General features: G+C 41.4%; 1 protein-coding gene and 1 long non-coding RNA gene across 8 annotated transcripts in view; one reads left to right on the forward strand and one right to left on the reverse strand.

Moving 5' to 3' along the window:
- The window catches only part of KCNJ16 (potassium inwardly rectifying channel subfamily J member 16), a 53,314-nt gene that overhangs the window by 6,029 nt on the left and 19,984 nt on the right, over positions 1 to 27,301 (forward strand). The window contains exon 1 of one of the 6 annotated variants that reach the window (XM_035104072.3): positions 14,424 to 14,654. The exons of 3 other annotated variants lie outside the window; for them this stretch is intronic. The gene's annotated coding sequence lies outside the window, so the exon portion shown is untranslated. Of the gene's footprint in view, positions 1 to 14,423; positions 14,655 to 26,703; positions 27,026 to 27,301 lie in introns of those variants that run through there. 2 more of the 6 variants (XM_088661429.1, XM_035104074.3) reach the window with 2 other exon arrangements.
- Positions 8,678 to 26,756, reverse strand: LOC148686772 (uncharacterized). 2 transcript variants are annotated; one of them, XR_015948005.1, is made up of 4 exons: positions 26,658 to 26,756; positions 12,304 to 12,395; positions 10,087 to 10,279; positions 8,678 to 9,629 (listed from the first exon to the last, which is right to left on the reverse strand). It is a non-coding gene; the product is annotated as an uncharacterized LOC148686772 (long non-coding RNA). The 2 variants fall into 2 exon arrangements; XR_015948006.1 differs by lacking the exon at positions 26,658 to 26,756 and adding an exon at positions 14,162 to 14,298.

Genomic DNA, 27,301 nt, shown 5'->3' on the forward strand with positions numbered 1-27,301 from the left:
GGGGCTTTGAAATCCTGAATCACAGCCTATGTTCTGGAAACGGGGCTCCCGCAGGACTTGACATGAAATCATAGAATTGTAGAAATGGAAGGGACCCTGAGGACCATCTAGTCCAACCCCCTGAAACGCAGCTGCCCCATACAGGGATTGAAACTGCAACCTTGGCATTATTAACACCACACTGCAACCAACTGAGCTATCCATGCACTGAAATGAAAGTTACTTAAAATGAATGGAGATTATGCAGCTGTAACGTTTGTTGGGGTCATCCCTTTAACTGCTGGGAAAAAATATTGTTAAGGTTGGCAGGATTTTATTGTTATTTGGCTTTTTTGTACTTTATAACTTATAGAGGCACCCACAATGCATGATCCCAATCAGCCTTGTTAAGGGGTCGAGAGATTGAGATAGAACAGCTGGCTGTGCTGTGGACAGTCAAAGGGATTTTTAAGGGATTTACTCATCATCATAGAAATCACATACTGTCTTGTCTTTCTCATTTAGTCTAATAGAGGAGGGATCTATTCCTTGCTGCTGCTCTTTCCCTCGGGCAAAAATGCCATTATAATAGCTGTGCCAGTTTCGCTCCTGTTGCTGTGGCAGAGCTGATCGGAATATTTTGCAGCAAAAGAAGCTTCTGCTGAAAGCGTTTGCGCTCATTAAAATAAACCAACGCTGACAGTGTACACACTTACACATTTAGAGCACAAAGCAGTAGTTTATTTGACATACACAATGCAGAATTCTTTGCAGTCATCCTCAATGTGCTGCTTTTAATCCAGACATATTCTAGATCAGGCATGCCCAAACTTCGTCCCTCCAGATGTTTTGGACTACAATTCCCATCTTCCCCGACCACTGGTCCTGTTAGCTAGGGATCATGGGAGTTGTAGGCCAAAACATCTGGAGGGCCGCAGTTTGGGGATGCCTGATCTTCAGCCCACAAGGGTGGGTGTGGTTATTCGAAATGTGTTTCGATATCCTCCTCTCGGTGAGGTTTTCCATGCCTTCTCCATGCCCTCAAACACAATAGAGAAGTAGTTGTTGTGGTTTTGTTGTACACCCCCACCCACAACAACACTGGGCAGGTATGACTGCACCCCCTAAAGCTGGGGCCACTTCCATCTGTTATCAGTGAAGTCAATATGGGCTACTGAGTGGGCACTTCTGGAGAACCACAGCCAATTGCAGATCTCTAACAGGTGGCGCTGTGGGTTAAGCCACAGAGCCTAGGGCTTGCCGATCAGAAGGTCGGCGGTTCGAATCCCCGCGACGGGGTGAGCTCCCGTTGCTTGGTCCCAGCTCCTGCCAACCTAGCAGTTTGAAAGCACATCAAAGTGCAAGTAGATAAATAGGCACCTCTCCGGTGGGAAGGTAAACAGTGTTTCGGTGCGCTGCTCCGGTTCGCCAGAAGCAGCTTTCTCATGCTGGCCACATGACCCGGAAGCTGTACGCCGGCTCCCTCGGCCAGTAAAGCGAGATGAGCGCCGCAACCCCAGAGTCATCCGTGACTGGACCTAATGGACAGGGGTCCCTTTACCCTTTACCTTTAATGCATGTTGGGGGTGAGGGGGAAGGCTTCTTTGTCATGCTAATACATTGCATTTTTACAGAAGCATATAGCACATTGTATGCATGCTATCTAATGGAAGAGGTGGAATGGCTTTTAGATCTGAAATTCTGTGGTCATTCACAAATCTGCTCACAACAAACCTGCTCACAAATCACACAGTAAAGCCAGTGTTGTGTTGTGGATAAATAATATCAGACTAGGACTGTAGGGGCTGAGGTTCAAATCCCTACTGTCGTCAAGTTCGCTGAGTGATCTCAGGCCAATCATTATCTCTATGTCTAATCAACCTCATAGGGCTGTTGTGAAAATACAAATGTCACATCTGCTTTGGCCCTTAGCTGCAGGGTTGTCGATATTTCAATAGGTTCCATAAAGTTTGGACCAAATACCCTATCAGCAAAGCCTCTGTTGAAAAGCAGGGCCATCTTCTTCGCAGCCTCTTTCTCACCGCAGATCAACTTATGCTTTCACAAATAGAAAGTAGATATACACCACACACACACACGATTGCAGAGCAATGCAAATAAGTGAACATGGCTAGTTAACTTAGTGGAAAATTTCCTCTTGATACCAGATACTGCAAATAGAGCAACCGATTGTTAAAACAGATCCCCTGCAACATCTGTCAGTGAAGCTTGTCAAACACATTTTGCTCAGAGCTTGAAACAAGGCAATGGAAAATAGGAATTAAATCAGAAGGAAATTATATATATAAAACCGAAGAAATTTTAAAAATCTTTCAAAAATATTATGAAATTTTATATCAAAAAGAAGAAAATTCCCCCCAACAAATTGACGATTTTCTAAAGAAATATAAATTACCAAAGATCTCAAAAGAAAAATTAAGCCAATTAAACAATGAAATAACAATCTTGGAAATAACAAATGCAATTAAAGATATGAAAAAAGGGAAAACCCCAGGCCCGGATGGGCTCCCAATAGAATTTTATAAGGAGCTACAAGAAGCATTATTAAATCCGTTAAAAGATTTAATGAATTTGATTCTCCAGAGAGGTAGTATACCTCAATCATGGAAAGAAGCTCAGATAACATTAATACCGAAGCCACAAGCAGATTTGGATATCCCAGGCAACTATAGACCAATTTCACTCCTAAATAGTGATTATAAAATTTTTACTAAAATAATAGCGAAAAGATTAAATAATATTCTTGAAGAAATTATTCATAAAGATCAGGTAGGGTTCATAAAGGGAAGATATGCTAAAGATAATATCAGAACAGTGGTAAATATCCTGGAATGTTTAGAGGACAGAAGAGATAAAAAAGCAGCCCTTCTTTCCATTGATGCGGAAAAAGCCTTCGATAGGGTATCATGGCTTTTTATGACAAAAACATTAGATAGTTTAAATTTAGGAAAGAAAATGGATAACGCAATCAAGGCAATATATAAAACGCAAGAAGCCAGAATATCTATAAATGGCAAATTAACAGACAAATTTAACATTATGAGGGGCACCAGACAGGGATGCCCCCTATCTCCAATTCTTTTTATAATTACTTTAGAAATTCTATTAAAAAATATAAGAGAAGAAGAGAAAATTAAAGGAATTGTAATTGGAAGGAAAAAATTTAAAGTAAAAGCGTTTGCCGATGATGTAATAGTAACTACTGAAGACCCTGTCGAGGGCATCCCCGCAGCAATGGAAAAGATAAGAGAATTTGGAGACCTAGCTGGCTTTAAAATAAATCTTGAAAAATCAAAACTCTTAGTGAAAAATTTGGAGGGGAAAGAAAAAATAGAACTTCAAGAAAAAACTGGACTAAAAATAGTAAAAAAAAATAAAATACCTGGGAATTCAAACAACTGTAAAAGGAATCGACTTAATACAAGAAAATTATAAGGAGATTTGGAAAACAATCAAACAAAAGCTAGAGGTATGGAACAAGTTGAAATTGTCTATATTGGGGAGAATATCAGCAATTAAAATGTTTGTGACCTCAAAGATGAATTATTTGTTTCAAAATTTACCTATATTAGGGGATCAGAAAAAAATATTCAAAGATTGGAAAAAGGACATCGCTAAATTTGTTTGGAACGGAAAGAAACCTAGAGTAAGATACAAAATTATGATAGATTCTAGACAGAGAGGGGGGTATGGTCTACCAGATTTAGAAAGTTACCATGACGCGGCAGCGATATGGTGGATTAAAGAATGGATTCAACTTAAAGATACTGACCTATTAGACCTGGAGGGACAAGGGCTGGGATTCGGCTGGCATCATTATATGTTAAAGGAAAAAATAGTTAAAAGGAATACTTTCATGTATAACATCATTCGAAAATCGCTATACTTAACATGGCAGAAATATAGAAGATATTTCGAGCCCAATACACCCTGGTGGATTTCACCATTAGAGGTAGTTGCGGTGAGGAGAAGGAACATGGAATCAAATTGGCCGACATACAAAGAGTTATTAATTCAAAAAGACGGGAATTGGCAGTTAAAAGAATATTCGGAAATAAAGGGATTATTAAACACTTGGCTAGAATATTTTCAAATAAATCAAAGGCTACAAATTGACAGAAAAATAGGATTTAATAAAGAACCATCCAAATTAGAAGAAATATTATTGGTGAATAAAGATAAATTTATATCAAATTTATATCAAATCATTTTAAAATGGAAAACAGAGGAGGAAATGACCAAAGATTATATGATAAAATGGAGCCAAGATATAGGACAACCAATAATAATGAAGGATTGGGAAAGTCTTTGGAAAAGAGATCTTTATTTCACACCAAATTACGATTTGAGAGAAAATATATTAAAGATGCAAAGCAGATGGTATATTACACCAATTAAAATGGCCAGATTCTACCCGGGGTCAAGCAACATCTGCTGGAAATGCAACCAAGAAGTAGGAACTAACATACATATGTGGTGGAATTGTAAGATAATCAGGGTGTATTGGGATTCGATTTATAAGGAATTAAAGAAAATGTTGAAGTACTCATTTAAGAAATGCCCGAAACTATTCCTTTTGGGGATGATGCCCAATGATATCAAACCCAGTGATAGATGCTGTGTCAGCTATGCGGTAGCCGCTGCGAGAATACTAATTGCAAAAAACTGGAAAACCACAAGCGCCCCCAGCAAAGAAGAATGGCAAGGAAAACTTCTTAACTATTATAATTTGGCGATAAAACACGATGAAATCAGTAGTAAAAAAAACAAAGAATCCAAAAGTAATTGGAAACCATTTCTAAATTATTTGCAAAAAAAGTTAGAAATTCCACAAATTTTTTTGGATATTTAAAGGGCTCTTTAATAAATAAAGCTAGCAAACAAGGATATAAAGAAAATTTAAATGAAATTATGTAACATCATAAAACCGTAAAGTAAGGTATGCAGAACAACCAAAAGGAATAGTGGGATGAGTTTAGAAACGGTTGTGAAGTCAACGGGTGGGTTAGGGGGGGGAGGGATTTGAGGGGATATAATCGGGTGAGAACGGAATAAGAACAATGTAACTATTAGATGTATTACTCATTTTATGGTATTGACTGTATATAATAAAGTTTTCTATAATAATAAAAAATTAAAAAAAAAAAAATAGGAAGATTAAACACAGATTAGACCAACCTGCTTTGTGCAATTTAGTCTCCTTGATTGCATATGTTTACCTTACCATAACAATCGCATCAGTTTAATAAAGCTCATTCATATGAACCTAATTTATATTTTGAGCCGGGTGATGCTCATATTAATATTTTTAGTTAGGCCATGCTTTGCATTGGAAAACTCCATCCTAGCTATTCTCATTTCTTCTTATCTATGGCAGTTAATTTCAATAAGTAAGAAATCACTATCCACCCATCTGGTCTATACTGAAGCTGAGTATATACCGATGGAAAAGCGTCTCCCCATTCATGTTAATGAATAACATTTATAGAATGTGGATTAGATCTGAAGGCTAGGAGGACCAGGCAGTTTATTTATATGGAGCTGCTGCTACTGAAAAGAAAGATATCTTAGCTTCAAGAAATAGTGGCTTTGATAACTTGAAGTATTTTTTGTCAGTTGCGACTGGTGTGCCAGTTGAAATCCTTCAAAGACATAGATTGACGGGCCACTATTATCTGTGTCCTGGGAGCTTCTTGTTTAGATTATTTCAGTGTGTGTTGTACATAAGGCTGTCTTTGAAGACTGTTTGGAAATGTCAGAATATATCAGTACAATAATAATTAACTGGGCCTAAGTGTTTGGTGCATCTCACTCTAGTTTTGGAAGAGCTACATCATCTGCCAGTCCATTTCCGGACAAGATTAAGAACCTAAGCAGGTTGGAACCAGGATAGCTTAAAGACTGCTTCTTCCCACGTGAATCTGCTCAGTTACTGAGATCAACCTCAGAGGCCCTACTTGGTGTCCCTATTCCCCACCAGCCCCTCCATTTGGAGCAAGGCAGAGAGGGGTCCTTTTCAGTTGTGGTTCATAGGAATTTAGGCCTTTGGTCTATCTAGCTCAGTATTGTCTACAGTGACCAGCAGTGGATTGCCAGGATTCCACACAAGGAGTCTCTCCTACAGTAGGATCTCCTGCATGCAAGGCAGATTCTCTGCCAGTGAGCTATGGTTTCACACAGTCATCTGATTGGCCATTCTGATAAAAAGGATGCTGGGGTATATGGGCCTTTGGTTTGATCCAGAATACTTTTATTGTATTATGATCACCTATGGCCCTCTCCCAGAAGGAGCATCTCCACCCGCATCGTTCAGCCCAGACACTGAGGTCCAGCTCCGAGGGCCTTCTGGCGGCTCCCTCACTACGAGAAGTGAGGTTACAGGGAACCAGGCAGAGGGCCTTCTCGGTAGTGGTACCTGCCCTGTGGAACGCCCTCCCATCAGATGTCAAGGTAATATACAACTATCTGACTTTTAGAAGAGATCTGAAGGCAGCCCTGTTTAGGGAAGGTTTTTAATGTTTGATGTTTGATTGTGTTTTTGATATTCTGTTGGAAGCCACCCAGAGTGGCTGGGGAGGCCTGGTCAGATGGGCGGGGTATAAGTAAATAATAATAATAATAATTATTGTTATTATTATTTATTACTATTATTCAGTCTTTCAAGGTTCGATCATCTTTGGAACTCCTCCCCAGTAAGGACACTGTCCATATTTCTTCATTTGGGTATCAGGTGAAAACATTTTAATTTGCTCAAGGTTTCTTGAATTTCCTTTTTTTCCTTTTTGACTTTTAGCTATTTAGGCTAAAAGGATTGCTGAGGATGAAACAATGTTTTGAGATTCACTGTTGCTCATCAGCTTCTCAGCATGTGATAAGCTTTCATTCTCCGGCTGTGAAGGCCTCTCTTTTCCAGGCTCTAAAGAGATCTGCACATAATAATGTATGTGTCAATGTTGTGTTTATCGTGGCTTGCTTGCTATTATGGTGCTGAAAGGATAGCGCCTGCTCCTAAAATCTGTCAGGGTATAGACTCGGGAGTAGCTAAACATCCTGCTTATTTGTTGATAGAACTAAATGGAGCCTGTATTATAGCTCCAGAGGAGTGAAATTTACTTTACACATTCTTATGCCAATGTGTTTTTTTGGAGGGCATCCGAGGACATAGCCTTGCCTAATATGTTGCAATATTTGGTTAGAGAATGCTGCTTCACCTATATGAGAGCAGAAGTTCCCAGAGGTTTCTTGGTTAAGCATGTATGCATTATTTTAAAATTCAATGAAATTTCTAGCTTTGTGGATTTTTTCTTTTTCTTGTTTTTCCCCCCTTTTTTATTCAATTGGAAATTTAAGTATATGTAAAGCCATGATAAATGTTAAAGGAATAAGGAATGGATATAGAAATGGAAAATACAATGAACATAGAAACGGAAAAACTTAATAAAAATCATTGCAGAGAAAAAGAAAAGAAACAAAGGTGCAGTTTTTTCAGAAACAAAATCTTCTATGAGCTTTCCCTGTCGTGGGCTTTGATTCGAAAGACCAATGTATTGGTTAAGAAAAATAATAATGCAATGCAAACTTCTTGGGCTTGCACCACTTTAGAATGAAGAAGAAGGATTTGCTCCTGCAGATCAAAAATACCCTTCTTCCTTTTTTGCTAGCTTTTCATGGGTAAGCTTTTGCTCACTGTTTTAACTTGCAGCATTTAAACATGCAGTTTCAGTAATATCAGAATTAATTCTGTAACCTATGTGTCATCATTCAGATTAGCACTGCCGTTGTATAGTTAGTGTGGGAAACCTATGGCCCTCCATATGTGGTGGTATCCCTGACCGTTGGCCACGAGGGCTGGGGCTGGTTGGTGATGGAGTCCAAGAAGTCTCCCACTTCTGAACTGAAGTACCGTTCCTTCCCAAAGTTCATCACTACTAAGATCCGTTGACTTTATTGGTGGCTGGATTGGGCCTTAATACTTTACTGGAAAATTGAGCTTTAAAAGGGCTCACCGCCGACAGAATGTAAACGACAAAGGGGTCATGCAAATAAGCCTGTAAAGAAACTCAAATTGACACACAGTTTAAAAATAACGCGTGTAAAAATAGGAATACAAGTAATATGAAAGGTTAGGATCTAATTGATTCATACAAAAGGTCTCAGTGGTGCCTACAAATATTGGTGTAATCTTTTTCCAAAGCTGTTGAGCAGAAATAGCCTATTATGCAACTCAGTGGAAAGCCATTCCATCTCACTGAACGTGTAAAATGTTCCGTCCTTCACCCCTTCTTGGTTTTTTTAGCTGTTGACGCTGTTCACCCGAGACTATGCTACATCTTTATCACTTAGTGGCTGCATCTACCATGCCTTTGACCACAGAACTGAATTGATAATATTTGTGCATTAAAACAGTTATCCTTTCCCAGGTGTTAATCTTTGCTCGAGGCTGTAGACTGATAAATGGTTTGTACAAAATGAATGCCAACGCCTACACTTGGCACAAATATAAAGCAAATTGACATTAGATTTTAGGTGTTAAATGTCAATAACATTTCACCCCTTCACAATCCACAGTGTGTATACACGAAGTTTCGACTGACTGATAATAAAATTGCGCAGATAGAAAAGGCAATCAAACCCATTGTTTACAAGGCTGCTACAACAGAATGATGAATAGGAGATGTGAGCTGGGAGTTTTATTTAATGTGGTCAATGAGTCCTTGGACATGGAGAGAAAACCAAACGCAGTGGGATGTGTGTGGCCACATGATGCTTTTATCCTTGAATGGCACACTTGACTCCTGAGCTAAAGTAGCAGTGAGTTTTCATGCCTGTTGTAGCTTAAGGAGAGGTGGACAAAGGGACCAATTCAACAAATGGGACTTACTCATAGTTACCTGGTAAACTTGAATTCTACCTTGCCTGAAAATCATAGTTGAGGTGGAAAACAACAACAGAAAACCCACAAAATATCATAAAATGACAATATAGTACAGAATAAAAATAGTTAAAACAAGACCGGTGAAACATCAATCAAAACAACCAACTAAGATCAATTCTGACACAAGCTTACGGGGAAAAGGCCTGACTTTTTTTTAAGTATTAGACAGCAAATAATTAGAAATTGACCTTATTTGGGCATGGAGTTCTGGAGTCTGAAAATAGCTGTTGAGAAGGTGGGAGAATGAGTTCAGATGCATATAGAATCACAAACAAGGCAGGGGGTGTCAGTAATAACCACCATCTGCTCATCATTTAAAGGTCACCTAGATAGTAATTTATTATTATTATTATTATTATTATTATTATTATTATTATTAACCAACCTCTGGTATTAAAGGAGGCCAATTATACCTATAGCTCTTTTACCAATCCATGTTTTCTTCCTTCCTTTAGAAAAAGGAACATAGTTTGAATGAAATATAGGAGACAAATAAATGGCAGTACAGTGCCTTCTGTTCAGAAGGAAAATGACAGGAAGATAGTTATTTGGATCAAGGGAAGAAACAGTTTGTTTCCCTCTGTTTGAGACCTTTCGTATGTTGTGCCTGTGGTTTCTTTCTTTCTTTCTTTCTTTCTTTCTTTCTTTCTTTCTTTCTTTCTTTCTTTCTTTCTTTCTTTGGTTACCTGTTACACTGAGAGAGAGAAATAAAAGGAAGCCAAGTTAAAATTTGTTATATATTACAGCCATCCCCAGAGTTTCACAGCCCTCTCTTCTCAAGTGAAACCTTGGATTAAAAATGGCCATCGTAATATCTATTTTTACAATAGGTGTTAAATAAGCCTGCCTGACTCATCATAGGTATGGTGTGGACACATGGGCATGCAAAATTGCTTATCTTGGAAGACATTTTAAGAGTTAGCTAAATTTTTCAGAACAATTACAAATACATGGGATTTCCCCCCCCCCCATTCATTTAAACGTTGAAACAATAAATTTGAAATGACCGGTGGCAACAACTTGGTGACGAATGCCACTGATCCAAACCTATAATCAACTGAAAATCTTATCCCCTTTCACATCTGAACAACAGGTTCTGAGAGAACATGAACCTGATAGTCCCTGCCTGTCTCAGGAGTGGTTTTTATCACCTGATCATGCCTGAAGCCTAGACATTCAAGAATCCATCTCTGACAACCTTATTCGCTTGCTGCTGAAGCTGGCAGAGATCACTTCTGCTAATAGTATTCAGTTCTTCTGCTTGTCTAAACTAAAGGTCTTTCAAACATTAGTCCCATCTTCTGGCACCGACACTTTCGGAGGCATACACCCCATGCAAGGCAGCTTGTGAAAATCAAAACCACAATGAAATGTATCAATAAAGTACAGACAGGCAGGACATATCGAAATAGTCATCAACGCAGACTCTTACCTAAAGCTGTTCAGCAAAAGTCTGCTGGTGTAGGAAAGTCTCCACCAGCTGACAAAAAATGTGAAAGAGTCATGTGAACAGCAAAGGACAAGGTGTTCCACAATCTTGGTGTGTCCCCCGCCCCCTGGGGAAATAAATTAAAAGCAAGGATTTTCTGGCACCAAAAGGATATTAAGGGGGGCACCAGGCAAGCCTTCAAGTATTGTGCAATTAAGTGGACTTGCCTACACGTTCCTTGTGGGCGGAAGCCTACAAAAAACTAATAAGTACCAACCAGTTGGAACTGTAGAGAACCGGGTTCGAATCCTTGTTCCTTTTGTAGGAGGAGAGAAGACGTTATGCCTGAGAATGTATAGTCAGTGGTGCTGAAGTTGTTACTTGACATGGGTTTGTTTCTGTTAAGACGGTTATATTATTCACTGTTACGTTGTTATGCCTGCTGTTTTACAGACTTTTTACTGTGAATTTTACTACTAACGTTAACTCAGCGAGGCTGCTCTCAGTTTCAATGCATTTTTCATAAACATGTTTTAATATGTTTTGGGGGTTTGGTTGTTTACTTTAAAAATTGAATTAACTTTTTATTTTCTGAAGTACTATTGTGTGATATATTTGCATTGCTCCTGCTTGTTAGGTTTTCATATCCTATACAGTGGTACCTTGGGTTACAAACACCTCGGGTTACAAACACTTTGGGTTACAGACTCTGCGAACCCAGAAGTAGTACCTCGGGTTAAGAACTTTACCTCAGGATGAGAACAGAAATCGTGCGCTGGTGTCCCCATTAGCTAAAGTGGTACCTCAGGTTAAGAACCGTTTCAGGTTAAGAACGGACCTCCGGAACGAATTAAGTTCATAACCAGAGGTACCACTGTGTGTGTGTGTGTGTGTGTGTGTGTGTGTGTGTGTGTGTGTGAAGGAAGATATTTTAGTGTTTCATTGTGGGTCTGCAAGCAGAGAGGTGACAAGCGGTGGATTTCTTTCTTTCTTAAAGGAGTCCTCAGGAAAATGTGTACAGTGGAACCTCGGTTTACGAACACCTCGGTTTATGGATTTTCGGTTTACGAACGCCGCGAACCCATCTGGAACGGATTAATTCACTTTCCATTACTTTCAATGGGAAAGTTCGCTTCGGTTTATGAACGCTTCAGTTTATGAACAGACTTCCGGAACCAATTACACCCATGCTTTGGGTTAAGTACACTTCAGGTTGAGTACTCCGCGGACCCGTCTGGAACGGATTAATCCACTTTCCATTACTTTCAATGGGAAAGTTCGCTTCAGTTTATGAACGCTTCAGTTTAAGTACTCCGCGGACCGTCTGGAACAGATTAATCCACTTTACATTACTTTCAATGGGAAAGTTCGCTTCAGTTTATGAACAGACTTCCGGAACCAATTGTGTTCATAAACCGAGGTACCTCTGTATGCACATTTGTTCACATTTCCAGTACTGTATATACATTTCATAATTTTGCCCTCCAAGTCATGGAAGGTTGCAAACATCGCAAAGGTGAAGTGCCAAAGTGGGCAGGACTTTTCCCCCCAAGTGAGCAAGCATAATGTGTGGAAAAGTTTATTACATGGGTTTACATGACACATGTCTCTGACACGGTTTTTTAATGTGAGCCTCCAGTGAAGTTGGCTAAGGGAAGAAAGAGAGGAAGCTGCCTGGAGGCTCATCCTACTGTGCCAGGATGCAACATATGAAAAAAGAAGAGATGGCAAGCAGCTGTATTCTGGCCACTGAGGGAGAATACAAACTTCAGAGACCCATCTCCTCTTCCTTCCCATCTTCTATCCCTCTGCAGAAGCATCTCCCCACCCCCCACCCCTTTCTCCCTGCAGCTTGAGTTTGCTCCAACATTTTCAGAATCTAGTCCAGTCGCTGTCACTCAACGCACCTCTCTTGCATAGCTTAAGAATCCTGCATTACCTGAGATTATAGGGACAAAATGTTCCATTTGGTGGGTTTACAGCATCCATGAAATGCTGTGCAAACAGTTTACTCTGGTTTCACGAGGAGGGCTGAGGAAGAAGGAAGAATGAAAAGCTTGTGAGCGGATCTGAACTGCGACAGACAAACAGTTCAGATTCGTGGTTGTCTTCCAAGCACACCCATAGACTCATAGAGAACCATACTGTGGTGAATTTATTCCATTTATTCAAAATGGAGTAGAATAGGAAAGTTGCAAGCAATAGATCAGCCCAATTAACCGAGAGAAGTTCCCTAAGGCAGGAGGGATCCGCTGCCTCCCAACTTCTGGACACATTTACAGGCTCATACTGTGGCTCTGCAACAAAGGACTGGGAAGAATTCTTCCTCCTTGCCACATGACCCCACCAGGTCAGTGCTCACCCCAGAGCACATGCCAGACCTCCCTCCATTTTGCACCCTTAACCTTTGGTTGTAACAATGTCAAATGGCTGCTGCTCGACATGGCTAGAGGCTCTATGAGAAGGTGATACATTCCCACCACAGATGGGAGACCCTCCAAGTGCCCCCCATTTTATGGGGACTGTCCCGGATTTACAGAAGCCATCTTGGTTTCTGATTTGATCCTGGACTGTCCTGCTTTTCCTTAAGACGTCCCTATTTTCACCGTAGAAACGTTGGAGGGTATGGTAGGATGTCCCTATTTTCATCGGAGAAATGTTGGAGGGTATCTCCATATGTGACTCCCCCCCCCCTGAAACAAGGAGATAAATAACTATACAACTTTTAGAAGACATCTGAAGGCAGCTCTGCCTAGAGAAGTTTTTTTTATGTTTAATTATGTTGGAAGCCACCCAGAGTGGTTGGGGCAACCTAGTCAGATGGGCGGGGGTATTATTATTATTATTATTATTATTATTATTATTATTATTATTATTATTAAATACCGGTAGGATGTCCCTCTATTCATCAGAGAAAAGTCAGAAGGTATGTTATTCCATGTTACAGGTAGGTAGCCGTGTTGGTCTGAGTCGAAGCAAAATAAAAAAATTCCTTCAGTAGCACCTTAAAGACCAACTAAGTTTATATTTTGGTATGAGCTTTCGTGTGCATGTGTGTATCTGAGGAAGTGTGCATGCACACGAAAGCTCATACCAAAATATAAACTTAGTTGGTCTTTAAGGTGCTACTGAAGGAATTTTTTTATTTTGTTATTCCATGTGTTATAGATACTGGCAGCAGAGCACAGCTGGTGGTGGTGCTTCTGGGCTCTGGCATATACAAAGTGCCTCTAAACAGTAAAGGTAAAGGGGCCCCTGACCATCAGGTCCAGCCGTGTCTATAGGCCGAGGGAGCCGGCGTTTGTCCGCAGACAGCTTCCGGGTCATGTGGCCAGCATGACAAAGCTGCTTCTGGCGAACCAGAGCAGCACACGAAAATGCCATTTACCTTCCCGCCAGAGCGGTCCCTATTTATCTACTTGCACTTTGACGTGCTTTCGAACTGCTAGGTGGGCAGGAGCTGGGAGCTCACCCCGTTGCAGGGATTCGAACCACCGACCTTCTGATCAGCAAGCCCTAGACTCTGTGGTTTAACCCACAGCGCCACCTGGGTCCCTATAGGTAAAGGGGCCCCTGACCATCAGGTCCAGTTGTGTCCGACTCTGGGGTTGTGGCACTCATCTCGCTCTATAGGCCGAGGGAGCCGGCGTTTGTCCACAGACAGCTTCTGGGTCATGTGGCCAGCATGACAAAGCTGCTTCTGGCGAACCAGAGCAGCGCACGGAAACACCGTTTACCTTCCCGCCTCTAAACAGTAATCTGAGCTTTTTCATGATATAGTTTCCTTGTTCTGAAACTTCATCAGCTTTCCTTCTGAGCTGGTTTTTATGTAGCAGCATTTCAGTTAAGCAAGTGGGTGATATATCTTCTTCCTTCCAGCTACCTGAACTGCAGCAATGAATAAAACTGAGTCTGTACTCCAATGAAGTTGCACGTTTTCAAGGTGGCCTAGGTCTCTTTATCATTTTCCTTGCTCCGGAGGTTATTGTTATTACTTCCATTATGCGGCAGGGAAAATTAGGCTAACTGCTTCAAGGCTATTCGTCATCAGGTATCTGAACCCAGCTGTAGGGTTCACCAGCTGACCACACTGGTGCTCTTCAAGTCTACTCCTTGAATAGGTCATTTTTTCAGGAATACTTTCAGAGTGTTTCCAGGCATGTGATGTTTGTTTAACAATATGAAAGAGGGAGGGATTGTACCTACTAGCAAAATACAAGGGGGAAAAAACCAGCTTGTTTGTCATGCCAGAGACCAGGGCTATGAATTCCCATATGCATGCTGCAGCAGGTAACATTCAGTTTCTCTTCTTACAAGTAATTATTGTTTTGTTTCTGTAAATACAGCAAATGTGGCATTAAAGCTGTTTGAATTTGTGTCACGGTGTTAAATACTTACCCTTTGCAAATGAAATGTTTCTCGGGAATCTGGAAAGGCTGTACTTTCTCTATATTTCCTGAAGACATTTACTCAGTGTGCCATTAGAAAGAGGAAGCTTAAAAGGTGTAAATAGCCTATGTTGTGATTTTTTTGCAAAATGAATCCATGTAATTTGCAAATAGATAAATAGGAGAGGCATTCATGTATGGCAAATGCAAAAGAGGCAGCCATTTTAGTCTGTTTTTATATATATAAAAAGTTAACGTGGCACTTCAAAGATGAACATATTTATTGTGGCATTTAGTTATTGCATCAGACCTATGCTACAGAAACATATGCACCTTATATTGTTGAGAAATTGAGTTTTCCTTTTCAGGTTGTAGGAAGAATTAGCTGTTGTGTGGACAAACAGTTTAAATTAAATTAGTAAAAAAATATCACTGAGCTCTTAGTTTGTATCCAGTGCTGTTTAACTTTTCTCAGCTGTTGAGCAGAAGTACAACATAAACACACCTCTCATAAAGTTTATTTTGAATGCTTACAGGTTTTAGATATAGTTGTGAAGTATCTGACACCCAAAACCTGCTTGCTGCTGTATCTACTGGTGTTGTGGGAAATTGTGGAGAGTATTTCTACCTGTTTTCCACAATGCCATGCATGAGTTTAAACTCTCTTCATTCACCATCTCCCTCTCTCCTTGACTTTTCTCATGTCATGTTCTAAATGCCCTTGTCTGTCTGGTGACCAACACAGTAATTTCTTGTGAATGTTCATAAAGTGTATACACCTCAATAGAAAGAGAGGCATTTGTTAGTTGTAAATTTTAGAACGGTAGCTCTTTTTGCCAAATGAAAAAACAACAACAGGCAAACAAAAATGGTCCTTTGGCAAATTGATTGTGGTATTTAGCAATTGCATCAGGCCTGCATGATAGAAATAAACACACATTAAATTTTACAGTGCTCTTATTTTGTCCCACTGTGAATTTTGACATCAGAAAATCAGCAGTAGGACCTCTACTAGGCTGACCTGTACTGGTAGTTTGATTATATCTTCATTTCAAACATCCAATGGTTTCGCTAGCTCAGGGGTAGGCAACCTAAGGCTCATGGGCCGGATGCGGCCCAATCGCCTTCTCAATCCGGCCCACGGACGGTCTGGGAATCAGCATATTCTTACATGGGTAGAATGTGTCCTTTTATTTAAAACGCATCTCTGGGTTATTTGTGGGGCCTGCCTGGTGTTTTTACATGAGTAGAATGTGTGCTTTTTTATTTAAAATGCATCTCTGGGTTATTTGTAGGGCATAGGAATTTGTTCATTTCCCCCCAAAATATAGTCCAGCCCCCCACAAGGTCTGAGGGATGGTGGACTGGCCCACAGCTGAAAAAGGTTGCTGACCCCTGCTCTAGCTGCTACAAGACACCATGTATTAAATCATCTTGACTTTCATGGTGCCTATAATGGTGAAACTATTTACCTCCTTTCACACCTGGGCAACACTTCATCTTCATTCTGCTGCTTTTCATTCTCAATGAAAACCAGACTGATTTTTCTGCAGTTTCATGAATCTCAACTAGTTCTTTTCAAAGCCAAGCTTTCTGATTGGCTGTCCATTTATTCCATGATAAGTTGTTTCACAGATCAAAGTATGAAAACATGCCTGTTTGTTTTAGACTTTAGGTTAATGTGAGAGGGTCCTCCGTATTTTTGTGTGTGTTAGAGGAAAGGGTACGAGGCAGCTGTTCTCTATTCATTCCTCCCCTCCAGACAGTTCATGAATAAATGTTCTTTTCAGTGCAATATTTGGACTGTCTCTCGTTTTATTTATGTGGGAGCAGAAGGGTGGCGCAGTTTCCATAGCAATAATCCAAAATGGAATTGGAACCTTTTGAGCAACTTGCGGAATGTGGTTGTACAGGTGTTGCAACAGCTCTAAGTATTTTAATTACTATGAAAAATAGCAGTGCCAGAGCAGCTGGCGGTGATTTATAGAGTCTCTCCTGATGGGACAATGCTATTTCTGTAAGGGTGGCAATTCTTAATGGGACGTAAAGTGTTTGGTAAAATAATTTATACTGAATGACTGCTTTGGGGCTTGGTTTTAAATCAAGCCATAATGCCTGATACCTGGAGTTATGGATGAGGACAATGGACACCAAACAATGTTTATGAAAACTGAATTGTAGGCTCCAATACTACAAAGTGTCAAAAATCAGCCCCACAGCTTGCCCTGAAATGGAGACTTTGGGGATTGAGCCTCTACATTATAGCCAGTTGGGGGTGGGATCAGGGCCGGATTTAGGTTTGATGAGGCCCTAAGCTACTGAAGGTAATGGGGCCCTTTATATGTACAGCTGTCCTTGGTCAACAACAAATTGTCGCTGTTTTTTGTGTTGAATATATGCTATATGGTAATTTATGGACCTAATGGGTATCTAAAGCCATTTGCACATAGGAAAATATGTATTTTATCAAAGCAATTGTTGAACTGAAATACAATTAAGAAGAAGTATATTAATAGTGAAATAATTACAGTATTAAGCTCTAACTTAAAATGATTTTTTATTCATAACAAACTTAATAATGCAAACACATTGGCATTTGGCAGTAACAAAAGTTCCTTTAGAAACACAATTTACAAAGACTCATAATCTAGTCTCTAGAAACTTGCTATAACATGTTCCATTTTATTTGTTTTTTATCTTATATTTTGGAAATGTACATCCAGTTTTTTTCCCTTCAATTTTTTTGGAGTCCCCCAAGAGAGTGGGGCCCTAAGCTATAGCTTGGTTACCTTATATGTAAATTTGGCACTGGATGGGATATAGTCAGACCTGTCTGGCATTCAAGACCTCCTCAAACATCAATAGCAGACCATAGCATATCACTAGAGCACATAATGTGCCATGGCCTAATCTCTTCATATTCAGAGATGATTAACCTTTACATGAGAGGGGGCGGAACCTGTGGCCCTTCATATTTTGCTCGGCTACAACTCCCTACTACAACTTATGCTGGCCGAGGTTGTACACCAAACCTTAGTACAGGCATCCCCAAACTGCGGCCTTCCAGATGTTTTGGCCTACAACTCCCATGATCCCTAGCTAACAGAACCAGTGGTTGGGGAAGATGGGAACTGTAGTCCAAAACATCTGGAGGGCCGAAGTTTGGGGATGCCTGCCTTAGTACAATGTTCCTCAACCAGTGTGCCTCCAGATGTTTTGGGACTACAACTCCCATCATCCCTAGCTAGTAAGACCAGTGGTCAGGAATGATGGGAGTTGTAGTCCCAAAACATCTGGAGGCACACTGGTTGAGAAACACTGCCTTAGTACATCCAGGTCAGGTCTTTATCAAAGCAAAGGACAAATAATAAAGTTAAATTAACTAACATCTTATTAGGTCTGAATAAACCATTGGTCTAATAATCAAAGAATGATACTTTCAACTTGTAACAAGTCTCATTGAGACAATGAAGCTTTTTGCCTTATTTTACAGCTGCCCACCCCCTTTGTGGACAATACAACTTCATTCTTGCCCAGGAATCTGTGCTCTTTCCTTTGACTCATTCTGCCATTAAGAAAAAGTACCAGTGAGCTGAACAATGGTCAATTTTTCCTTTATTATTGAATGGGAAGTGTACTTGGAAGTTAGTGAAGAATTCATAAACAGTTCAGGGTGTGTGATAGGAAGAATGCCCTCATAATAGTTTTTGATGGGTAAGAACAAAGAGATCCGAGTTCCTGGTTTGAAAAACACCCAAAGTTTCAGCGGCTGTCATTGGGACATAATGGGACATAATAACGTCAACCTGTTGCTCACTTGTTGACACTTGTGCTGATGCGCTGTGCAGGTTGGCTTGCAAAGAAGCATAGAGATTTCTGTGCCCTTATGGAATGTTTGCAAACAATGAGTTGCAAGATAACTTCATCCATTTAGTATTTGTTGGAAGCAAAGATCCCCCCCTTTTCTGCTTTCCTCAGGATGCTTCGTGACGTCACCACCTGCAGCTTGTTTTTCGCTTCTTGTAACATTACTGGCCCTTTTCCAAATTGTTTTCTCTTATCTGTGCTTCCTGCACAGAGTGCAAACTCCAATAAACACGACAGTTGTCCTCTGAAGCAGAGAGGTTCAAGTGTCACAAGCGCTCCTTGTGTTCTCTATCTTAGTCCTTCCATGGCGATAGACCACTTGATACTTTGACACACTCTGTTTCTGAAGAACGTAGCCTTTTCAAACCTGCCTTTGGTATCTGATCCAGCTTGCCAAACAAACCCCACAAGCCATGTTTCAATATGGTTTATTTAAAACTAATTAAAATATTCAGTCTCTCTAGAGGTGATCCTTCACTTCGAGGACATAGAAAGGGGAGCTATGCCTTCTCACTGTTATGTAAATTCAGCAGTCAATTTCTCCTACCTAAAGGTAAAAGGACCCCTGACCATTAGGTTCAGTCGCGGATGACTCTGGGGTTGCGGCGCTTATCTCGCTTTACTGGCCGAGGGAGCTGGCGTACAGCTTCTGGGTCATGTGGCCAGCATGACTAAGCCCGAACCAGAGCAGTACATGGAAACGCCTTTTACCTTCCTGCTGAAGTAGTACCTATTTATCTACTTGCACTTTGACATGCTTTCGAATTGCTAGGATGGCAAGAGCAGGGACCGAGCAACAGGAGCTCACCCTGTCGCGGGGATTCGAACTGCCAACCTTCTGATCGGCAAGCCCTAGGCTCTGTGGTTTAACCCACAGCGCCACCCACGTCCCTTTCTCCTACTTAGTGAGATCTTAATTAATGTTATAAGTATGTATGTAGGTGTAAGACTCCTGACAGTTTCCGGTGCAGTCTTTGCATCAGCACTAGCTAGGACTGCACATTTAAGCATGAGGCAGAAGCAGCAAAGAGACTAAGTTCATAATTTGGGGTGGCTCTGATTACCTTCATGAACTGAGCCACAGATAGCTTCCGTTTATTGCCTAAATGTGATCAATTTGTAGTAGAAATGTGGCTGGGAACATCAAGGAGTTCCGTTGCCAGGATTTAGGGGCCCTTCAAACAAAGTAATCCCAGTGTGCCCTGTTAACTTAAAATAAGAGAGGTTTCTCATCACACTATTGTGACCTATCATAGAATTGTAGAGTTGGAAGGGTCATCTAGTCCAACCCCCTGCAATGCAATGCAGGAATCTCAACTCAAGCATCCATGAGAAGATGCCCAGCCAACCTCTGCTTAGAAACCGAGTAAGAGCAGTGGTGGGTCCTTGGGGGAGTAGGCAATTTTCTGGTTTTGGGGTCCCAGCAAATTCTTAATCTCTGCTACCAGGAGCATCATAGCCCAGGGAAGACAAGGTTTGGAGCCCAAGATAACCCCTGCATTCAGGGACAGCCAGGAGATGATCCCGTGGAAGCTGGCTGTATGTATGAAAAGCCTCAATATTTTCTGTGACCTGGCTGTTGAATACCTGAGTTAGGCTGCTGAACTATGTGTGGAATGGCCATTTTATGACCCAGCGTCTAGTCCAGGCATCCCCAAACTTTGGCCCTCAAGATGTTTTGGACTACAATTCCCATCTCCCCTGACCACTGGTCCTGTTAGCTAGGGATCATGGGAGTTGTAGGCCAAAACATCTGGAGGGCCGCAGTTTGGGGGTGCCTGGTCTAGTCCATTCAAACTGGGTGAATGACATGATAATCTTGATAGGACATTGGATGTGTTGGATTGTTGTAGGCCCAGCCTTTCTTTAAAAACAAAACGAAACGAAACAGGAAGCACCATTTCAAGTCAGGCTAGAGATTCTTCAATTCACATACAGCACATAAGAGTTTAAAAAAATATTTTCTTAAAGGTGTGTATTCCTGGCATAAATTCATATCACTTTGGTGGGACTGTGTTCCAGCAAAACACTTTTAAAACTGTTAATCTGTAATAAATTGTATAGGCTGCAAAACATTAGACTGTAACACATGAACTTCTCAGAGATGAACTGTATCTATAAGGAAGGCCAAGAAACTTTTTTGTTTCCCCAAACATTCTTCAGGAGTTGCTTAATGGCAATAAAACCACTTCAAGGCCGGTTCAGACTGATTTTTCTTGTGCCTGTTATTTCTAATGCTTTATTTAGATATCCCAGTTAAAGTCCTTTGCGATAAGATCTGCTCACTCGTTTCATCATGTTTGCCTTGGAGGAATAAAGAGAGTCTCTGACTGACATAACAACACCATAAAGCAAACCTATTCCAATCCAAAATTAATTAGGGGTGGAGCAGCTGACTTGGTCACCTCCTATTTGCTCACTACAAAGCCAGCAAATGTACACTGCAAGGCTCAGCAAAGAGATTGTTTTTTTATATATAAAAGAAATAAGTTGGCATTATTAATTATTACATGGGTATCTTGCTTTTCTCTCTCTGCAAGCAGCTCAAGGCTGTGAATATATACAATTATTACATTTCCACATGCCCTCACAATAACCTTTGCTTGAGGTAGGTTAGGCTGAGATAGATATTGAAAGGATCAAGGCCAGTCAGTGGAGGGATTTGAATCCAGGTCTTCCTGGCCAAGAGCCAATTGCCACATCTCACTGGCTGTGGTGCCAGGCAAGAATTCCATAATATTGATGGAGCACAGTCCTATGAGTGCCTGTTTGTTCAGGATTAAGTTCCATTAAACTACAATGTAATACTACTACTACTACTACTACTACTACTACTACTAATTTATACTCTAGCCACTCTGGGTGGCTTCCAACAGAAATATTAAAATACACTAATTTCTTAAAGATTAAAAGCTTCCCTAAACAGGGTTGCCTTCAGATGTCTTCTAAAAGTTTGGCAGTTGTTTTTCTCTTTGACATCTGGTGGGAGGGCGTTCCACAGGGCGGGTGCCACTACCAAAAAGGCCCTATGCCTGGTTCCCTGTAACTTGGCTTCTCACTGCGAGGGAACCACCAGAAGGCCCTCGGCACTGGACCTCAGTGTCCGGGCAGAATGATGGGGGTGGAGGCGCTCCTTCAGGTATACTAGACCGAGGCTGTTTAGGGCTTTAAAGGTCAGCACCAACACTTTGAATTGTGCTTGGAAAGGTACTGGGAGCAAATGTAGGTCTTTCAGGACCGGTGTTATGTGGTCTTGGCAGCCGCTCCCAGTCACCAGTCTAGTTGCTGCATTCTGGATAGTTGTCGTTTCCGGGTCACCTTCGAAGGTAGCCCCACATAGAGTGCATTGCAGTAGTCCAAGCAAGAGACATGTATAGGATTGCAGTCAAAGTGTGTCCATCCCCATGAAACGAATCATAGTCTCAATCCAATGCTGCCCTCTCTATATTTGTAAACATATAGAGCATGGTATTGTAAAGGTGATATCGGCAGGCTTTAGAAACTACTATGTCGTTCACATGCCTCTGCAGAAAAAGCAGAGAAATGTTTTTAGAATGGAAAGTGAAGGTAGTTATTACAGCGGTACCTTGGTTCTCAAACTTAATCCATGCCAGAAGTCCATCCCAAAACCAAAGCGTTCCAAAACCAAGGTGCGCTCTCCCATAGAAAGTAATGCAAAATGGATTAATCCATTCCAGACTTTTAAAAACAACCCCTAAGCTGCAATTAAACATGGATTTTACTATCTAACGAGACCATTGATCCATAAAATGAAAGCAATAAACAATGTACTGCAGTCACACAATCAATCAATCAGTAGCTGAACTGGGTTCCACGGATCCACAAAAAAAGAGAGAGCTGCAAAAACAAAAACGCAAAATAAATAGCAAAAACAGACAGACCTCAGGGTAACACTCAAAACAGAAGTGTGGCACTCGAAACAGAAGTGTGACACTCAAATTGGAAGCGTAACCTCAAAACAGAGCGTATTCGACTTCTGAAAAATGTTCTCAAACCGGAACACTTGCTTCTGGGTTTGCAGTGTTTCGGTTCCAAGTTGTTTGAGTACCAAGGCATTTGAGAACCAAGGTACCACTGTATTCAAGAAAGGTTACCTACAAACTCCAGCATATCACCTGTAGTTCCACACAGAACTGCTAAGTATAGACATAACAAGGCTGACATCACTCTCTATGGAAAATGTTACGAATACTCAGCACATTAAGCAAGAATCAAAGCGAACAGAACCTGATCTTTGACCATGGAACTTAGAGAGCATTTGGCTTGCACATTTGCAAACGAAGAATGAAAACAGTTTAGGATTTTGAACAAACCTTCAGCTGCACAGTGTTTGATGGTAAAAAAAGAAAGAAAAGTTTTATGACCTTTCAGACTGTGAAATGCGTGTGTATACCTACGGCTCCAGGCTCCGCTATGCGAATTAATGTAAAATGATTTGTTTTGCCATTGGGGGTTAAGAGATGAAACTTCGAAGCAAATTCTTAGTTTAATATCATGCAGAGCAATTGCTTAAGTAATATAAAAGATCTTGGTTCAGCGACTGTGGACATGGTACAATATCGTTTGACCAATCCTAGCAGTACCATTGAGAAAATGATTTGCTATTATTTCCTTCTCTTATCTCTGAGGCTGAAGTAGCTGGATCCCATCATTTGACAAAGGAATATGTGGACATACCTGTGTATATTTTTCAGATGAAACCAACATACTGTAATAGAATCTATCTAAAACTTATGAGAGCACTGTTTGTTAGACTTTCTCTGAACATTGTGTTGCCAAGAAATGCAGGGACTTTTTTTGGCAGAAATATATTAATCAGACCTCCTTGAGAATGTGTTCAGAAATATTAAAATGGCAGATGGATGAAGAGTCAGATAAGGACAAGCAGGACAAGTAATTGAGATTTTATTCATTGTGAATGCTTCTCCTTAAATTTTGCACTTCTTTCCTGCCTGGGAAAGCTGGGCTCTATGGCTTGGAGGAAAGTGTATTGTGTGTGCCACCTTGAAAAAAGCGAAGTGGAACACTGCATCCATTGTGACAGCTTTGGGAAAGGAGAGCAGCAGCAAGACATTCAGGAAGAGATGTCAGAAGGACATAATGGATAGGATGGGAAGCCGTAAGTCATTAGAATACAGATGGGGTGGGTTGGAAACATTCATGCCGAGATGTTCCAGCAATTTGTCTGAATGGGATGACCCAACTGGAAACTATACAAGATACACCCCTACCCATGCCATTGTATTACTCAAATATGGATAAGTAAAATGTAGTTCTAACATCATGAGTAGCATAGTAAAATAATCCTTGTGGGTTTTGTTTTTTGTTTTTCTGAGCAACTGTAAAACTGCCCAGGAAATTTTTGATTGAACAAATGCTTTGAATAAATAAATATACCGCAAGCATATTACGCAAGCAGTTTTCCATTAGCAGTGTGTTATGCATACTGAGTCTATAGTTTATTCTTTGCCTTAAAACTTTCAAATTCCATTAGCCCTCCTCCCAAACAAAACTGCTGTTTTTGAGATATCTACTGCCTTCCTTCCTCTCTTCCTAAGCCATCTAGCCCAGAAAGACTCGGCTGGGGAGTCCATATGACACATTCCCTTTCTTTAGCCCCCTTTGCCCAATCCCTGATGGGAAGGACTTGTAAGGTGCCATTTCTCTCTTGCAGTGTCTTCTCTCTCTTGCAGGGTGACCTCTTCCATGAGTTGTGTAGGGTGACACGCACCTGCCAGGTGAAAAGTGGCACCCGCTTTTGGTGCAGGAAACCCTGCCTCCTCTGTGATTTTCCTTGGGAGAGGATGCTTGGCAATTTGAAAGGAAGATAAAAAGGATTTCTCTCCAGGCAGATAGTTGTAATATTGGAGATCAGTGCAGAAAACAGGGCATCGTTACAAAGGTCTCTGGGGGTAGGGTGCCCAGTAGTATCTTGGGCACTGCTTTGACATTTGCTTGCACCTCTCTTCCCTGGGTCAGGAAGCAGTGTGGCTGCTCCAAAAGCCGGTTGCAAGCTTGCCCCATGAAAACAAAACCTGCATCCTCTGCTTGGCTTGTAGGGCAGAGAGCAAGGCATCAGTGATTGTGTGCAGTGCATCTCTCCTCTGAGTGTTTTGGCTGATTGAGATTCAATAGGCTATGGCAAAGGTTTTCAACCTATTCAGGTCCATGGTTCCCTTAACCAACTGCATTCTTTCTGTGGCACCCCTGTGGGGCTCAGGAGCCCAGTTATGTCACCCCTTGTCTGCAGAGCCGGCAGCCCCTCACTCCTTTTCGAAGGATTGTGGTCGTTCCGAGAGGTTTGGTGAGTATCGGGAGGAGGGATGCCACAATTTGGTGATATTAAGAGAAGGAGAGGTGGGTCTCATTAGATCTTATAAGATGGGCTTTCAAGGCCATGCTTGCGGGAGAATTTAGGTGGACTTTAAGTACATGTTCCAGGAAGGAGTTCACCCCTTTTCAGACACCCTCCCTTGTTGAGGGTTCCCTCGGCCTCCTCTCCAATCCCCTCTCCTTGGGAGTCCCCTGGGCAGCCGCAGCTGCTGTCCCTGGTCTCTGAGCTACCCCCTTCTCCTCACTGCCCCACAGGGGCCTGGGAAGCACCCCTTGGCCAGCCCCAGAGGCACCATTCACCTGGAGAGCTTGTAGCCAGGGTTGCTACAACAAACAGCTGTGCAAGCCTTTGGGAGGCAGAGACCTGAGAGAGCATCAGAGGAAGGGAGGGGATGGAAGAGGGGCAGAGGCCAGTGCTGCCCGCGGCACCCTTGACCATTCAAGTCACCCCAGCATGCCACAGCACACTGGTTGAAAACCACTGGGCTACGGGGATGTCATTGGACCAGACCCATGATCTATTTGTAAGAAGTCTCATTGGGTAGGACAGCTGTGCCTTGCAAGGGAAGAGGGGAAGTGTTGGTGTAGCCAAAAAAACCACAACTGGGTTTGCATTGAGGCCAGACGGTTGCAGAGTCCGGGTTTTGTGCCAAATTTTCATGGCTGTTTTTGGTGTGGGGAGGGGAGTCTGCCTCCCCATATGTTCTCTGAAAGCCTCCTTTTTAAATCAACAAACTTGGCATTCTCCTATTTGTTGCTGTTCCATGCCACTTTGGCTCACCTCTCCCCTGAAATCTTCTTGCTATGTGATCCAACCAATCAGGGATCACACCATCAGAATTATGATGTCACAGCTGCACATGGCTGCTCGGATTTGACTAAGGCGTCACAGAGACAAATAAGAGTGATAGCACTGCTTCTTGCCTTGAATGGGAATACATTTCTTTTTATCAGTTTCAATCCCTCTACCCCCTTTCAAATGATCACTGAAATGTGACACATATATTTGTGTGAGTTTCTGCACTGGGAAAATTACACACAGAGAGGGAGGGAGGGAGGGAGGGAGGGAGGGAGGGAGGGAGAAGGAGAGGGAGAGAGATGCATTCTGGATTCAGCTCGGCCCTGGTCCAGTCCTATTTCATCTTTTGTGGTGTAAGAAGAGTCTTGTAGACTAGTTCTAGGACAGCGTTAATCAGAAGCAGTAGAAACATTGAAACTTTCCTTTGGGAAGGTCACATGTTCAAGCAGAGCCTGACACAAAACAAACACAGATTATTTTAATTGTCTGCCTCCTAAAAGGCTGGCACATTGTATATTTTTAGAGAGCCAAATTTATTTATTTGTTTCAAACACTTGTCTGTCTCATCCTCTGTCATGCTGATGCTTGAAGTGTTGCCCAAAATACATAACTACAAAATCAATTAAAACTCAATCCATGTTTCATTTTGTTTTGAAGGGGGGGATGCATAAAGCATACACTTTTTTAAAAAAAATAAACAACAACAAAAACAAACCAAAACAAACCCTGAAGCAAACAAAAAATAATAATACCAGCAAAAGTTAAAACATACGAAATCAACCAGAACATCAGAACCAAATTTAGGGAGAAGATCCCATTTTCAGAAGAAAAAAATGGTTAGGAGGATTTAGCAAAGCCACAACAATGATTCAGAGATGAACTGACCTTTTTACACGCAACTTTCTCTGTCTCTGTGTCTCTCTCGGTTTTGTTTTGCTTTCTTGGAAGTATCTAACACTTTAATGCGGAAGCACAAGTCTGAATGGCTGCCAGGGTTATTGTGAAGAGCCCGTTTGTCCTAAATGCTCAATGAGCTGTGGGAGCCAAGGTTGCTTAGCACCCCATAGAATCAAGACCTCAAAGATAAAAAAGGCTAGCTTGAGCTGTAGCTTTCTGGGGTGTGGTGTGGACATAAATAAGAAAATTAAGGAGAGCGCAGTTTTGTTCCACTTCAGTAATTGCCGTGGCTCTTTAGCTAGCAAGCTCTAGCTGGTACTCTGTGGATGCAGCTTGCCCTCTTGGCCAACAAACTGGTGAGTGTATTCGGGACCCTCAGAACTGAGACACGAGAGGCTGCATCGAAATGGCAGGCTTTGTAGCTGGGCTGAATTAAGGTTTTAGACCCCTTTGTGGATTTTGCACTGGTGAGATTGGGGGAAACTGCCCATATGGATTAATTTCCCACCTTCCCACAATAACCAAAAGCCAAGGGAGAATAAAATTGGGATTGAGTATGTTTTACGTCATGCCATTTTGTTCCGGTTTGGAACTCGTGCAGCACCCGAGCTCCGTTTCAGAACTGCAAACGG

Source organism: Zootoca vivipara, chromosome 2 (assembly GCF_965207765.1).
Source record: "Zootoca vivipara chromosome 2, rZooViv2.hap1.1, whole genome shotgun sequence".
NCBI classification, from domain to species: Eukaryota; Metazoa; Chordata; class Lepidosauria; order Squamata; family Lacertidae; genus Zootoca; species Zootoca vivipara.